Source organism: Glycine max, chromosome 18, assembly GCF_000004515.6.
Source record: "Glycine max cultivar Williams 82 chromosome 18, Glycine_max_v4.0, whole genome shotgun sequence".
Classification (NCBI taxonomy): domain Eukaryota; kingdom Viridiplantae; phylum Streptophyta; class Magnoliopsida; order Fabales; family Fabaceae; genus Glycine; species Glycine max.
In genome coordinates this window covers 24788361-24805580 of record NC_038254.2, presented here as the reverse complement: position 1 = coordinate 24805580, position 17220 = coordinate 24788361, and the positions used below count along the sequence as shown (strand labels likewise).

The 17220-nt window shown below is 31.0% G+C and overlaps 1 pseudogene; it reads left to right on the top strand.

Moving 5' to 3' along the window:
• Positions 1-888: 888 nt before the first annotated feature.
• Positions 889-11147, top strand: LOC121173937 (NAD(P)H-quinone oxidoreductase subunit 1, chloroplastic-like; annotated as a pseudogene).
• The last annotated feature ends 6073 nt before the right edge of the window (positions 11148-17220 follow it).

The window sequence follows — 17220 nt, the reverse complement described above, 5'->3', positions numbered from 1 at the left end:
TCCTTCAAAAAGGTAAACCCAAACAAAGTCTCCAGAAAGAAAACCATAGTGCATTCTAATCCTAAAGCAATGACTTGTCATTATTGCATGAAAAAAGGATACACACATCTTATAAATGCTATGTTAGGATATTTGACGTACCTAGAGGTAAATGTGTTTGGATTCCTAAAGATTTAATTGTGGAAATTAACCTCATTGGACCCAACCTCAATTGGGTACCACCTGTCTCTAATTGATTTTGTCTTGTAGGTGTGCCTAAAAGTAAGGGACTCATTATGGTACTTGGATAGTGGCTACTCTAGGCACATGATGGGTGACAAGTCTAAAATTACTGACTTTGTGTCAAAGGAAGGAGGATATGTCACTTTTGGAGACAACAATAAGGGAAGAATTTTGGGAGAAGAAACATTGGAAATCAGCACAAGACACAAATAAAAAATGTTCTATATGTTAATGGACTTAAGCACAATCTCTTGAGCATTAGTCAACTATGTAACAAAGGCTTCAAAATTGAATTCAACAAGAACTGTTGTCTCATTTGTGAAGCTATTTCTGGTCAGGTTGTTCATATAGGTAAAAGAATAGGTAATATCTACATGTTGAATATTGAACATGCATTATTTCATGAACTTAGTTGTTTGGTAAGTAAGATTCATGATTCTTGGTTATGTCATCGTAGAGCTGCACATATAAACATGCATCATCTCAATCATCTAGTTAAAAAGGACTTAGTAATTGGTATTCCGAAACTCAAGTTTGATAAATAAATTATTTGAAGCATGTCAAAAAGGGAAACAAGTTAAAAATTCTTTTCAAAGTAAAAACATTGTTTCTACTTCAAAACCCCTTAAACTACTTCATATAGATTTATTTGGGCCTTCAAGAGCCATGAGTTTGTGTGGCAACTACTATGGCTTAGTAATTGTAGATGACAATTCAAGGTTCACTTGGACTTTGTTTTTGAAAACCAAAAGTGAAGCATTTGATGCTTTTCGCAAACTTGCCAAAGTTATTCAAAATGAGAAAGGTCTTAATATTGTTTCAATTAGAAGTGATCATGGGGTGAATTTCAAAATGAGTATTTTGAAAATTTTTATGAAGAAAATGGAATTCACCATAATTTTTTCGCCCCGAGAATCAACAAAATGATGTTGTGGAAAGGACAAATAGATCCCTTGAAGAAGGAAACAAAACTTTTCTAAATGAAACAAAAGTTACCAAAGTACTTTTGGGCTGATGCTGTGAGTACTACTTACTATACTTTAAATAGGGTACTTATAAGACCTATTCTAAAGAAAACCCCTTATGAACTTTAAAAAGAAAGAAAACCAAATATATCTCACTTAAGTGTCTTTGGTTGTCATTGTTTTGTTTTAAATAATGGTAAAGAATCTCTTGGCAAATTTGATGCAAAAGTCGTTGAAGCTATTTTTCTTGGTTATTCTTTCCAAAGCAAAGCATATAGAGTGTTTAATAGGAGAACTTTATGTGTAGAAGAATCTGTACATGTTGTGTGTGATGAAACTAATTCTATTGTTTAAGAACATTCTTTGGAAGATGAAGATGCAGGTTTTCAGGATAAGGACTTTATGTGAACTTTATGTGCTAGAATAGGTTTTTCTAGTTTGGGCTAATGGTAGGTTTCTCTTAGGCTCTTATTCACAAAGGACTCTAGGGTTGGGTACCTTAATCTCTTTTATTGGGGTAGGAACTGAGATTGATTGGGATTGCTTGTAAGAATTTTATGTGCATAGTGAAAAATTTGTGTTGGATTAGATAACTGGATTAGCTTTTCTAGAGATAGAGAGTGAACTAGTATAAAAAGTTGGGTTGTGATCAATTTATTAAAGGTTAAATAAAATATATTTTTGTGAAAGACTTTAATAAAAAATTATTGTATTAAGGGTGATTGATTAAATATTGGTTTATCAAAAGTTTGCATTACAATCCTTGGAAAAGAAGTTTTTTTTTACTCTGGTTTTTTTAAGTTTGATTTAAGTTATAAACCAATTCAACCCCCCTCCTCTTGGTTTGTGAGTTCCATCATCTTTTTCAAGGGTTAATTATCTAAGAATCTAGGATTTAATCAATTCAGTTGAATCTTGGTTGCATTGAACTGAGAATATGATTGGAAATCGAATAGCATATGATGAATGCTATGGAATTCGAGCCAACAATGCTTTTTCCTTTTATTTTCCATTTTCACTACAAAATTCTATTCAAAATCATAAATTGTTTCTTTTCTCGCTATAGCAAACTCTTCTCTCGCTACAACAAATTTATTTTTTTTAAATTGATAAACAATTTCTCATTTGCCCAAGTGAATGGACAACTGGCTGCTATGAATGCTTCGTATGCTTTCAATGTTTTAGATAATATTTTTTTTTCAATTCCTAGATATTACACCGAGTCTCTGTGGTTATGATACATGAATACTTATCATTTCTTTATTACTACTTAGACTAAGTACAATTGCCTAGATCATGAGTTAACAATGAGTCTTGCAATTTGGTTGTTTTTGTTGAATAATTTTATTTTGCCTATTCTGTAGATCAAAAACAAAATATGCATAATTGCATTCATATATAATTTTTTTTTATTAATGTATCTAAGACATGCCGTATCCTTAATTTAAATTAATTCATCATGTCCCCATATTTGTGTCATATCATACCCATGTTGTATCCCGTATGTAGGCTTCATAGCAGCTAAGACAAATATTCCACTGAAACAATGTTTTGATCATGTTTCTTAGGGATCCTTATTCAATTTTTTCTATCTTCTATTTGGCAGCACCGCTATTTTCAAATGGGGAGTTTGACCATGCCCACATGCTTTCTTGAGCCCATAAGAAATCTTGGGAGGTAAAGCATTTAAGAAGGGAAAAAAAATTGTAGTTGCCTCTGTAACACCTTAAAATCCTTTTTTTTTCCTGAAATGTTGCTTTAAAATAGTATAAATAATAAATATTGTGGAATATGTGTCGCTAAATCTAGTTTCTATTTCTAAGTTGATAAAATATCTCAATATGTGTTTTTTATAGAAAAGGAACACATATACATATATGTGTTGCGCTTGATTAAAACATGTACGTATAATTAAAATGCTCATGAAAGTTCTATTTAAACCATGGTTTCTATTTAAAAAGCATTTTGAAAGTTCGTGTAATTTTTCTTCCACCTTTACATAATGCTATAAAAAACAACTTATAAAGAATTAACTTGCACAAAACTGAATACTAATAAACTGCAAGAAATATGTAATCATACATAATGACCCTCTGTGACCCTTAAGATATAAACATAGATGTACCGAAGTCATTACAATTGTTAACAAGAAAATAAAATATCCATCGCCCCTCAAAATATTATACAGTATCACCAAAAGGTTTAATACAATAAAATATCATGACACTGAGTATAGAAATCTTCCCACCTAAATATACATCAAAAAGGGAAAACAATCCTACACTCAGAGCATTCATTACCTAAGACTTACAAATGATATGTAGCATGTGCCTCTATGGTGATCAGTGGTATCTACGGCTCATCTAACAACAAAAAGTGGTGTCAGATGTAACCAAAGTATGCATGGAGGCCTGCTTCTTCTCCTAAATATACATCCTCAATGGATGCTCCATGACCTCCCCCTAGAATGGTGGTTGCAAGGGTGAGTCCTTCATTCCTCAAATACCACAAACAATAGGCAATAGTAAAACAAAATTAAAACATACAATCTACGTAACCACTCTGTGTGGTTATCCAAACAAACAACATTCTTGCATTCTAAGGACGTAACTATCACACTTAGTTCACCATTGGGCCAAATCACTGCCACCAATCATCCCAAGTCTTGGTCGTCTTACAAAATAATATGGATGATAGTCAGAAGTGATTGCTACATACGGATACATCGTACATCGACCCCTTATCTCCCAACTCAAAAAGCATAGTCTCGAAGCCCATCAGGAGTAGCAAAGTGAGACCTGAGAGTTACCTGTGCTAAATGAGTGCACCAAATGTCGGGTAGTCACCACTCGCTAATTCCCCTAGGTTTTTTGAACCTCTCTGCCCACACCCTAGTGTATCTTTGTCCATCATCCACTTCCTCTTATTCTTTTACTCTCGGTCCAATCCTCTTGAATCTTGCCATCGTCTCACGTGTGTAGTCCTCATACCACATACATCAATGAACGCATACAAACAAGCAAACAAGAAAGAGAGACGAGGTTCAACCCTGCATACTACTCTCAAGAAACTAATCGTGGCCCCTTAAGCAATAAAACCACTTGTCATACAAAATAATCTAACAACATAGCCTTTGTAATTATAGTTGTCTAAACAAACATAACAAAAAATTTGGAGAGGATCGAACACCCCCGGACCCAATCCATAGCACGTACAAATAAAAATGACAATATGCAGACAATATATATATATATATATATATATATATATATATATATATATATATATATATATATATATATATATATATATATATATATATATATATATATATATATATATATATATATATATATATATATATATATTATAAAAAAAAATTGCATGCCACAAATATAATTGTTGGAGTTCACACTATGTTGATGTTATCATTCAATAATCATAATATAATATAGGCACACATTTAAGTAATTTTATCAGCAGAGAATTATCACAATTTTAGAACATGCATCAGTCATCAAATCTTGCATTTACCTTAGTAATATAAAAGTAAATACATCAGCAGTTCCGGAAAATAAATAATTCTAAGATAATTTATATGGAGACATGGATTCCAAAGTTAAGCTATCTACTCTCTAAAATCACTTTGTCACTCGATTTTTCACAGTTTTGCTCCTAACTTATTTTTAGCGTTCTCGGTGCTCCGAGAGTTGGATTTTCGCAAATCTTATATGCTACCCTATATTTTCAAACCTAATAAACTCATTTTTGAGGTCAAAACTTTAATAAAAATAGTCCATGCTTTTGTAACTCTCCGTCCAAATTCGTGACAGATTTTTCATTTTACTAAAGATCCTTAAACTTGTTTTATCTGTAACATTTGCTAGGAACTCATTTTTGGCATAAAAAACTTAAGAAAAATAACTCAGCACACAGATTCAGGACATGACAACAAGCTCGAAAATTTCAAAACAACAACATATTCAAAATAGTTCAACAAGCCTATGGTTCAAGAGTTGGAATGACCTCCTTTACCTCTAGTAGTCTCCATAAAATTTAGAAGGAAGAATGAGGAAGTTTAGATTCAAGTTTCCAACCTTCAAGAGTGCAAAATAAGGTTTTGAAACTACAAGTGAGAATAGAGCAAGAAAATGAAGTGAAAATCAAGCTTAGAGTTGAAAATGGAGGTCACTTATTTGAGCTTGATGGAAGAAGGGCTCAAGAACACTTGGTAAAACTTGGAAGAAAAAGAAAAATATGGTCTCCTCTTTCTCCAAAAGCTTTAGCAAAATGAGAGAATTGGCCTAGGCTTTGGCTTTTTGAAACAACACTTATTGTAGGTGAAAAGCTTGGACTAATGGGATTGCAAGGCCTAATCCTTATCTTCGTAACTTAAGCACTTTGAATGACCATTAATATGATTAATTGGCAGCTTGGACAGCTCTTGAGGTGCTCTCCACTAGCTCAGCCATGCCTTATATGACTTCTTGCACTTTTCCAAAACTAACTATAAAAGAATAAAGTAGAATTTTGCCAAAAATGGTAAAAACTGTTTTTGCTAAAACTGATAAATCTTATCATAATCTTCTAGATTAGTGTGCTAACCTCCCTTAGGATATGTGTACTCAGAGTGAACCTTGCACATAGTCCACTCACAGAGACAAATTACATTGTGACTCAATGCACAGTCCAATTCTTGCGTAGATGAAAATCTAGCTCGGACAATTTATATTTCTCTATCAAGCTTTATTAAATCAATCACATACATATATATAACATGAAACTCTACAATTAAAAAAATATAACTACTGAAATTAAATTCATACATGCACAAATGACACAACACAGAGTTTCCTCTGTCAGTTTGAGTTATAATGTTTCAAGGTGTTACAACTCTAACTTATTTTAATTATTCTACATCACATAACTAGAAAATTTAATTAGTCACCAACTAATTAAACTAAAATTCTATTTTTAAACTAGTTATATAGTCATTTAAGAAAATATCCTCCACTTTAAACTCTCATGACTTAGTTACCCCTTTTCTAATTCTAAGGAATCTAAATCACCAATAATCAACCTTAATTATCCCCACTTAATTTCTAACTTTACTTACATTAATTACTAATTTTCTTTCAAGCTTCTAATTTCTATTTTTAGACCAAAATCCAATTATTAACATCTAGGTCATTAATGAGTTGACCATTATTTGACCAAAAAATTTTCTCTGAATTATCCTTATTTTTTCTAGACTTTAACTTAAAAACTTAAGAGTTTAACCATGCCTAGGTATCCTATGATAACATCCCATTTTTTTTTACCATTTCAATAGTCTAAAAACACTAACCAATTGCATAACAAAACAATAACGTTGTCTACCACACACACATGAAAAATTGGGATGTTACAGCCTTAATTTGCTCGATATGAAACTACCTAAATCACCTGGTAGGGGCGGATGAAATAGTCCCCCCCCCCCCCCCCCCCTTTAAATATAATTTTTTAATATGTACAATGTATAATATTTTAATAATAAATTAAATATTTTATTTAAAGAGTTTGATGGTAGAAAATAATAATATTTAAGTATTAATTACCTATTTAATTTTATTTTTGATAAAATATTTTTTTCCCTTTTATGGTATTCATTGTGAAAATAATGACATTTTTTCTTCCTTTTAAGGCAAATATACTTTATACATACTAATTTTCTTTTTATAGTCTTCATTGTAGAAATAGTTATATATTTTTTCCTTTTATAAACAAAATATTTGAGTGTTTTTTTAATATTTTTTCCTTTTATAATGTATTTTAAAGATTATAAATATTTATAATTGTTCCAGCAAAAAAAATATTTATAATTGTAATCAAATAACTTTATTCTTCTTTCTTTTATATTGACTTGGTACTAATTGATTTGAGGAGTTAAATAGTACTACTATTTATTATTAACTTTTGTCTATAAGATAAGTTTATGAATACTACACAAGGAACAACTTAAATTTTGGGACATACCATAGCTATTCTTTTTTTTTTTAATTACTATTCTTCATTTTTTTTTTGTTTCTCTTCTCTCAACTTTGTTCTTCTTGTTATTATTTGTTAGTCTTCAATCTCCTTCTAGCTTTGAATCTAAACAACATTGTATAAACTTTGGAAAAGTGCATTCTAAAAAATTGAAAAAATAAATAAATATTAAATTGTACAAGACATTCATTGAAATTTACTTGAATAAATTTTTGCAACATAATTAATTAGGCTTTTTTTATAAAAAAATATATTAATTAATGTATATCTTTTAGTATAAATTTATCTATTTTATATTTGGCCCCCCTAGTCCACCCCTGCTAGGAGCAACCTATGCTTAGGCTTAAATAGCTTTTATAAAAACTGATTTATATTTATTTATAATATTAATTTTTTTAAAAAAAGGAACTAACTGATTTTATAAAACCTAAAATAGTTTTTGATATAATAAGATTTTAATTTTCATCATCTTCTGAATACTTTTTTTAAAAAAACTCAAAAAGTTAAAAAATGATTACTTTTTAAAGTCTATTTTAAACGAATGAACCCTTAATTTACTTCAAAAAAAATTTATATAACCTTATAAAGAATTAATTTGATCAAAAAAGAGATTAAGTTTGGTTGAAGAGATAACCTTAGAATGGTCTACTTATAATTGAGGTAATTGAAGCTGAAAAGTATATAAGAATAATTGCACTCTGGTTAGTTAAGATAACCTTGGAAGGATTTATTTTAGTCTCATTATTACTATCACTATAAAATTTTGTAGGATGACAAGGCAGTATAAGTAGTGTCGGGAATAGGAATCATCTATCAAGGCCTAAGCACTAACTTTAACTAGGAATGGCAAAAACAATTCGCAACCATGGATAGCCGTGAATAAAATCTGCGATGAATATAAAATGGGTAGTGTAAACAGATATTCGTTTTCTTGGCGGACCTTATGAAAATTTGGAAATTCACTGTTTTGATAGAAAAAAGAGTCAGAATGGAATGAGTTTGAGTATCAATTTATTAGTAAAAAACCGTCTCTGACTCTTGAATTGCCAAAGCAAGAACTTTATGTAAGAATTTAAGCCCCCAAGGGAAAATTGAGAATTTTTCTAATAGGGGATCAAAATGATTTTCCCTAGAAATGGAAAATTCATCTGCCAGGTTTTATTAATTTGCAAATTCTTCCTCGATTAGTTAAAAGAATGAAATTGGCCGATATTATGACAATACTAGGTAGCATAGATATTATTATAGGAGAATTTGATCGTTGAAATGATAATTTATTTAACAGAGATACAAGATATCCATTTTTTCATATTGGAATCTTTTAAGGAGATATATGGAATTATATGGTTATTTCCCCTATTTTGATTCTTATATTGGAAATTACAACAAGTGTACTAGCAATTGTATGGTTAGAAAGGGAAATATCCGCAGGGATACAACAACGTATTGGACATGAATGCGCAGGTCCTTTTGGAGTTCTTCAAACTGTTGGATCAAGTGGCCTCAGAATAATTAAGAAGGGGGAGATGAATTAATTATGAACGTGTCTTGACTAATTAAAAATTTATCCTTCTTAATGTTACTAGATTCAATTAAGCTTTACTACTAAGTTATGAGAAAGTAAAGAACAGAAACAATAACTTAGACAAAAGTAAAGCGGAAATAAAAAGAACACAGTGGAAAGATAAAGAGTGTAGGGAAGAAGAAGACAAACACAGGATTTATACTGGTTCGGCAACAACCCGTGCCTACATCCAATCCCCAAGCAACCACCGGTTCTTGAGATTTTCAATAACCTTGTAAAATCCTTTACAAGCAAAGATCCACAAGGGATGTACCCTCCCTTGTTCTCTTTGAACAACCAAGTGGATGTACACTCCACTTGAACTGATCCACAAGAGATGTACCCTCTCTTGTTCTCAGTATTACAACCCAAGTAGATGTACGCTCTACTTGTACCACAAAGAATTCTTAGGCGATTAGTCCCTTGAATCTTTGTAAGGGGAAACAAAAGATATCTCAGGCGGTTAGTCCTTTGAAATCTTTTGTTTAGAGGGAAGAGGAAGAATCAAAAGAATTCTCAGGCGATTAGTCCTTTGAATCTTTTGGCAAAAGAGAGAAGGAAGAATAAAAAAAATTCTCAAGCGGTTAGTTCTTTGAACCTTTTGGCAATAGGGAAAAGGAATGAAGAAGAAGAATAGCACAAGTTTTTGGCCAATGAACTTTTCTTGAATAAAGAAAGTTTTGAACAACAACTCTTAGAAGAATGCTTTGAATGAATGAAAGAAATCTGAAAGTTGTCACTTTAAAATTCGTGTCATGGTCACATATTTATAGTCATTTGATGACTCAAGTTAAAAGTTTATGACTCTTGGCAATTTCTTCAAAACTAGTCACTTTTTAAAAGTTGTCACTCATTCGAAAACTAGTCACTTTAAAAGTTGTGACTCTTTTGAAAACTAGTCACTTTAAAGGTTGTGACTTTTGAAAAATCTTCAGAAACTAGTCACTTTAAGAATTGTGACTTTTGGTAATTTAATTTTCAAAATAAGTCAGTGGTAATCGATTACCATCATAGTGTAATCGATTACACATCAACAGATGTGACTCTTCATGTTTAAATTTAAAAATCAAAATGTTTAGAAACACTGGTAATCGATTACAAGTATTGTGTAATCGATTACACAAGTTTGAAATGATTTGAAAATGTTTTATCACAAGTTGTGACTCTTGAAATTTGACATCTAACGTTTTAAAAACATTGGTAATCGATTACATGATTATGGTAATCGATTACAACTTTGTAAATCAGTTTGAAAAGAATGTTGGCTACTGGTAATCGATTACTGCCTTCTGGTAATCGATTACTAGAGAGTAAAACTCTTGGTAAAATATTTTTCTTTGAAAAATTCTCTTGAACAAAATTGTGCTATTCAATATTTTGAAAAACTCTTTTAATACTTATCATAATTGAGTCTTCTCTTGAATCTTCACTTTAATCTTGATTCTTGAAACTTGCTTTGATTGAACGACTCTTTGATTCTTGAAACTTGCATTGATTGAACGAATCTTTGATTCTTGAAACTTGCATTGATTGAACGAATTGATTCTTGACTTGAGTCTTTTGCATCATCAAAATAAACTTGGAAAACATTGCTTCCACACAAACTTTAGTAGACGAAACAAAATTACGTTAGAAAGAGAATCTTATTCCATCTAAAGGAGATATTTTATTTAGTATAGGACCATCTATATCAGTCATATCGATTATAATAAGCTATTCAGTAATTCCTCTTGGCTATAACTTTGTTTTATCTGATCTGAATATTGGTGTTTTTTTATGGATTGTTGTTTTGAGTATTGCTCCCATTGGACTTCTTATGTCAGGATATGGGTCAAATAATAAATATTCCTTTTTGGGTGGTCTATGAGCAGCTACTCAATCGATTAGTTATATAAAATACCATTAACTCTATGTGTGTTATCAATATCTCTACGTGCGATTCGTTGAGACAAAATTTTTTTGATACCATTTGCTATACCCTTCTCTTTATAGTACTTTGTAGTAAAGTAGGAAAATAAATTGAATATATATCTATTGATTTTTTTAATTTATTTTTCGCATTCGGATTGAAAAATTTAATCAGATAGTTATATGAGTGCAATAAAACAACTTCTTTTGAATATAATTTATAGAATACTATATTACTTATAGTTAATAGAAAAGATGATGATTTTAAATTGCACTAAAAATATTGAGTCTCATTTTCTATGTATAAGAATAAAGTGAAAAAAATGAATTAAATTATAGGTAAAAGTTGTTGTTTTTCCCAAGGTTGGTTGATTTGTCATCCTGTCTTGAAGCGGGTGTAAAAGACCAACCCTTTTTAAATTAAATTTTCAATATCATTTGTATGAATTAGCATATATATAAGCATATATATATATATATATATATATATATATATATATTAACATAAATAAGGGATTAATAAAAAATGAATGGATGATTAGAAACACCAAAATAAACAAAGGATTAGTAACATATATTTTTTAAAATATCTAAAAGAACATTTATATTTATGTATAATTGAAAAAAATACTAATTGGGGCTTTCCGTTGGTAGAAAAAAACAAGGCAGTACTCCCCATAATTCCGATCTAGAGTATACTTCCATCCACCGATTAAATAAGTAACTATCAGAAACGAAATAATCCTTTAATTCTTTGAAGTCCCATCTTATTTTACTTGCACAAAAAGGACTAGGATAAGAACGAAAAAAAAAGTGATCCCCTTTTCTTATTTGTCTTATATCCATATTTATGGAGATAGAATTTATGTTATAATTTAAAAAATGAACATGTATAATTCTTTTTCGTAATCGAAAATATATAACATAAGGTAGAAATAAAACCCTAATCTATCTACTCTGCACCCTCCTCTTCTCTTTCATGCAGTCACACACTCACTCTCACACTCATGCGACGTTCTCCCTTACAAGTCACGAACTCATGGCCTCAACCACCCTGCCTCCCTTCCTCCTTCCCTCAGCGGCGCTCCCCTTACCCTACCTCCTTCACCTATTACACACCTCTCCCTCCCTCACCAGCGTCACTACAGTCTGCACCGTACTGGCATGACAGCACAACCTCGTCGTCATCATCACTGCACAACACCCTCGTCACCAACGACACTCTCCCACACGGCACAACAGCCCTACACTGTACCAACAAGTCTATAAATTAATTTGATTTATTATACGTGATGAAGTAGCATTTTCTTTGCTACTCACTTAATTTGATTTATTATTTAAGGTTAAATTACTTATTTGGTCGCTATAGTTTCATGATTCTTACTTTTTTAGTCCCTATAGTTTGAAAGTGATCTTTTTAGTCCCTATAGTTTACATTTTAATTCTCTTTTAGTCCCTGTGGTTTTGAAAGTGGTCTTTTTAGTCCCTATAGTTTTCAAATTATAGGGACTAAAAGAGAATTAAAATACAAACTATAAGGACTAAAAAGAACACTTTTAAACTACAATGACTAAAAGAGAATTAAGATGTAAACTTTAAGGACTAAAAAGACCACTTTCAAACTATAGGGACTAAAAAGGTAAGAATCATGAAACTATAGGGACCAAATGAGTATTTAATCATTATTTAATATGCAAGCTAATTTGTGGGTATGTCAATGTTGATATCAATTGTTGACAGAGAAGTATGTCAATATTTCTATAATGAAATTCGTGTATTTTTCTATTTTATATTTAGTGGGGTTTTATATTTCTTATGGTGACAGTCAAGTATGTCAAATTTGAATTGAAATTAGTTTTTCACTTTTGTTTTAGCACTAGCATTGTCATAACAATGTGAATTTTTATGGCTACTCTTTTTGGCGTTCTAAAATAGTACTCTTTGTCACAACTTGGTATTAAATAGTATAATATCCAGTATTATCTATAATTGTAGTTATCTACTTACAATTCAGTTTATACACCAGAATTTTTTTCAGAGAAGCATGCAAATATTGAGTTCCTTCTAAATCTTGTGGCTTTGAAATTTTAAAGAGACTAATGTTATTTGAATTTATGCATTGGAGTTATGCAATAGACATGTTTTAAAGAGTCTAATTCTCATAGAGTTGTTGAGCATTATATATTTTCCTTTCTTTTGCTAAAAAAAGATTTTTTTTCCATTTTTTATTTTTTAATATTCATGGATATCCATATGGGTATTTGTGGGTTTAAAAATATTCATGGATAGTTGCATATGCGGGTTCACAAGGCAGGCACAAACAAATATTTTAGCACGCGGGGCAGGTAGCAATTAGGCATTACATGTGTCTACTCGTGCCCGCTGCCATCCCTAACTTTAACCTAAAAAGTCAGTACTTTCAAGTTAGATTGATGACTAAGGTTCAATATAAAAAAAAAATCATTCACATTGAGTAAAAATATTCATTTGAATTATAGTAATAAAGAAAATATTTACCATAAAAAATATTGAATTTCCACTTTTTATTATTCGAACTTATGTTTAATTCTTTTCAAAATCAGTCACTAAAATGACTCATTATTACCCTGTCTCATCTATTTCTCTCATGTTAAATACTACCTCTATTTTAGAATATATGACGTTTAAGATTTTAACACAAGTATTAAGTAATGTAATTAATTTGTTGATTTTCAAAGAAAATATTAGATATATTCCTAATATATCCTTTATCTCTCTAATAAATGACCAATTTATTCTTTTTATACACTATTTTCCACTAAGTATTAATTAAGGGTAGTATTGGAAAAACATATTTAATGCAACATTGATTTTGTAAGACAACATATATTTTGAAATAATTTTTTTCTCATATAATCTAGAATGGAAGGTGTATTATTAAACTTTTAAATGATAAAATCTAATAAAAATCACATTTACTTTTTCTAAAAAGATAAAAGAAAATACTGGCATGAGAATTGGATGTAGTGAAAGGGTTAAGGGACTAATCCCTTTCAACTTGACAAATCAATGTTCAAATTTTCATCAGAAGAAATGTCTATATTTAGTGTCCAAATATGTCTCGATTCTCTAAATATCTCTATGAATAAAGATTGACTAAATGTCACTCCGGGTCCATTATATTTTAGTGTTTTTCACTTTGGTACATTAAATTTTAAGATTTTCATTTTGGTCCTTTATTTTTTGAAAGTTTCACCTTGATACATTAAGTTTTAAAAGTTTTATTTTAATCTTTTATATTTACAAAAGTTTCATTTTGATTTTTTTTCGTTTTTCATTAAAAATATTAGTGCCATGCCTACCCACAGTCATTTATCCATTAATAAGCACAAATTAGGGGTAATATTTGCCAAAAAAAAACTATGGATAAAATTTGCCAAAAAATAAAAATTTCAGGTAGAAAATGAAATTATGTTAAGAGTAAAATGACTAAAGATAAAATCCAAAAATTTCTTTAAAGTTGGGAGTAAAATGCGCTAAATTAATTTGTTGGGAAAAATTTTCCAAAAATTAAAAAGTTTGCGGTAAAAAGTGCAATTAAGCCTCAATTATTTTAGCCGCCACTATTTAGAATTAATTATTTTACTTATATTTAGTGTTCCATAAAAATTTAAAACATTGATGGAGGACTAACATGTTAGTTCTAGACGATCACTTTTCACATCTACTTAGGATTTTGATGATTAACAATAAGTATAAATTATGTTTTAACAAGTTTATGATAAGTGGACAGGATCAACGTTATTAAAGGACTTATCTATAATCTTTGTACTCAAGAGGTTAATGCTCTACTAAATATTAACTAGTGCCCAACGCGCTAAAACCTAAAGTGTTCCTTTGTGATAAAAACTAGTGTTATACATGGAATACTATTGGCACACGTGTCTAGTCAATATGAGACTCGTATACTAGTTCAAAATGATCAACACGATCTGAAAAGGTTGTGATAGTTGAAAGGGGAAGCGCACATATTCTCTCTCTTGGATTTTAAGTTTGCCTCTCTTTATTTGAATTGATAACATTTGAATTTAAGGAAATGACTGAATAGAAGAGAATAGAAGGTCTATAAAGAATATTCCTCATGGGTCGCTTTCATTGAGTACAGGAAGTACATGCAGCTGTTTGTACTATTTCTCATTTCCTCGCGAGTCAAAGGATGCCACATAGCCTTATCTCCCAGTCTGAGACAACGGTATTTTCAAGGAATCGACACTAATCTCATAACGAATCTTTCACTGAAGTCTATAAATTGCAATCTCTACCCAAAAAGAACACGACAAAATCATTACGAGAAAACAAGAATATCTCTAAAGCAAAACTCTACTGAAATCACTGGACGACTAATTTAAGTTTTCATTTGTTTATCCTTTGCTAAGCAAAGTTATCTTGTAATTGAGCTTTACTGTATATTCACTCATTGAGTGTTATTGAATGCTTGTATTCATTCAAACTACTATTTGTTAAAGCGAGGACTGACTTAGTGTTGAACAATGTTTGGTTTTTTAGATTCAGGGGGAGTCTAAGACAGTGCTAGAAGTGGTATTAAGAATACTTGTATAGACAGGAGTGACAAGTCGGAATACTTGTTTTATAATCAAGTTTTGATTAGTGGAACCATTTACTATTTTGTAAAGGAGAATTGGACATAGCTCAAGTTGAGTGAACCAGTATAAACCAAGTGTTTCTACTTCTCTCCTTGACGGTTTATCAAGCATTCTCTTAACACTTTTTGTCATTCTTTTCATACCAAGTATTTGTTTGAAAAAATGTTTTAAAGACTTTATCTTATTTAGTCATTGGATGATCAAGCTTGGCCATATTAAAACTTGTTTTCTTTTCAGTGCATGACTTACCATACATATACATATTTGTGTTAAAAGTTTTAAAAAGTTATTATCTTTGATTAACACACTATCCAACCCCCATTTTAGTATGTTTGTTGTTATTTCATAACGTTTTAAAAGAAAAATGAAAGAAAAGATCAAAATGAAACTTTTAAAACTTAATGTACCAAAATGAAACTTTTAAAAACATAAAGGACCAAAATGAAACTTTTAAAACTTAATGTGCCAAAATGAAGAAACACAAAAACATAATTGACCAAAAATGACATTTGGCATAAAGATTCATTAAATATATTTTCAAAAAATTCATAAAATCCAAAAGTCTAACCTTGATTTTATAAAGAAAAAGTCTCACCTTAATAATAAAAAGAACATATTCATGGCCAATTTTCAATTTGGGGGACCATGCTCAAAACCAAAATATAAAACCCTCACTTTTTGTCACATAGTCACCCCTTCCACTTCCCCTCTTCAAAATACCAAAATTAGAGTTGGTAAAACGGACCTGGCCTATCGGGATGGCCCGTTGGCCAACTGGTTCGGGCCGAGCTGGACGTAAATAGGATAGAGCCTAAGTTGGACTCAAGAAACACAAGCCTAAATTCAACCAGGCCTATTTTAGTTCAATACTTTCTTAATTTTAATTTTTTTTCTTTTGAATTTGTATAAATTTAGATTAAAAAAAGTAAAATGAGCCAATATTTGTTGTCCCAATGAACCACCAGACTTTACTGAACTTCAAAAAACAAGACCTATATAAAATAGGGCTAGCCCAACCTAGTCAATTTTTCATGCTTGGTCTGATGGACCAGCCCATCCATTTTGTTAGCTCCAATCATAAGAGAAAGAAACAAAACCCAAACACGAAAAACAAAAACGGAACCCTAGACAGGTCTAAATCAACACTCGTACTCGATTCTTTCCTCCATCCATGTCTCTCCCATCTCAAGCATCACACCTTCACCAAGTGTCTCCAATCCACAAACCAAATCTCAGGATCTGACCCAACCGCCTCCGTCCAAGCAAACCAAATCCTCATTGTGGCGAGCGTCCTTGGTGTGAAAACCCCTCACACCCCCACAACTGGTACTCCATCCTGATGTAATCCTACCCCCCAAGGGTATTGGATAGAAGACTACAAGAAGATTGAGCCAGGGATGCAAGAGAAGACCCTAGGGTTCTCATGAGCCTTAGGGTAGATTTTGGACCCATGGGCTAAGTATGAGCCCACTAATCTTTGTACATATTAGATTAAGATTTCATTATTTTTGTACCCTAATAATGTAGGATTTTTTAGCCCTTACATTTTAGGCCACCTAGACTAGTTTTTGTATTAGCGATAGTTTTGTAATTTCACATGCATTAAGTACACTATTTGATGTGTGTGTGTTGGGAGAGAAATTTAATTGAATTGGGAGAAGCTCAATCCAATTAAATTTTGGACCATCCTAAGGGAGAGGTTAGCATTTGCTTACTATACCCCATTGCCACATCATATAGTCATATTTTGTGCATGTCCTTCATGTTTTACATGCCTCATGACACCTAAGTACACTCAGTGGAGAATCTTGGACTTGATCTTGGATTAGTGGGCTGAACCATAGCTAAAATTCACTAATCATAATTAGTGAAATTTTGGCTCCAAATTTGG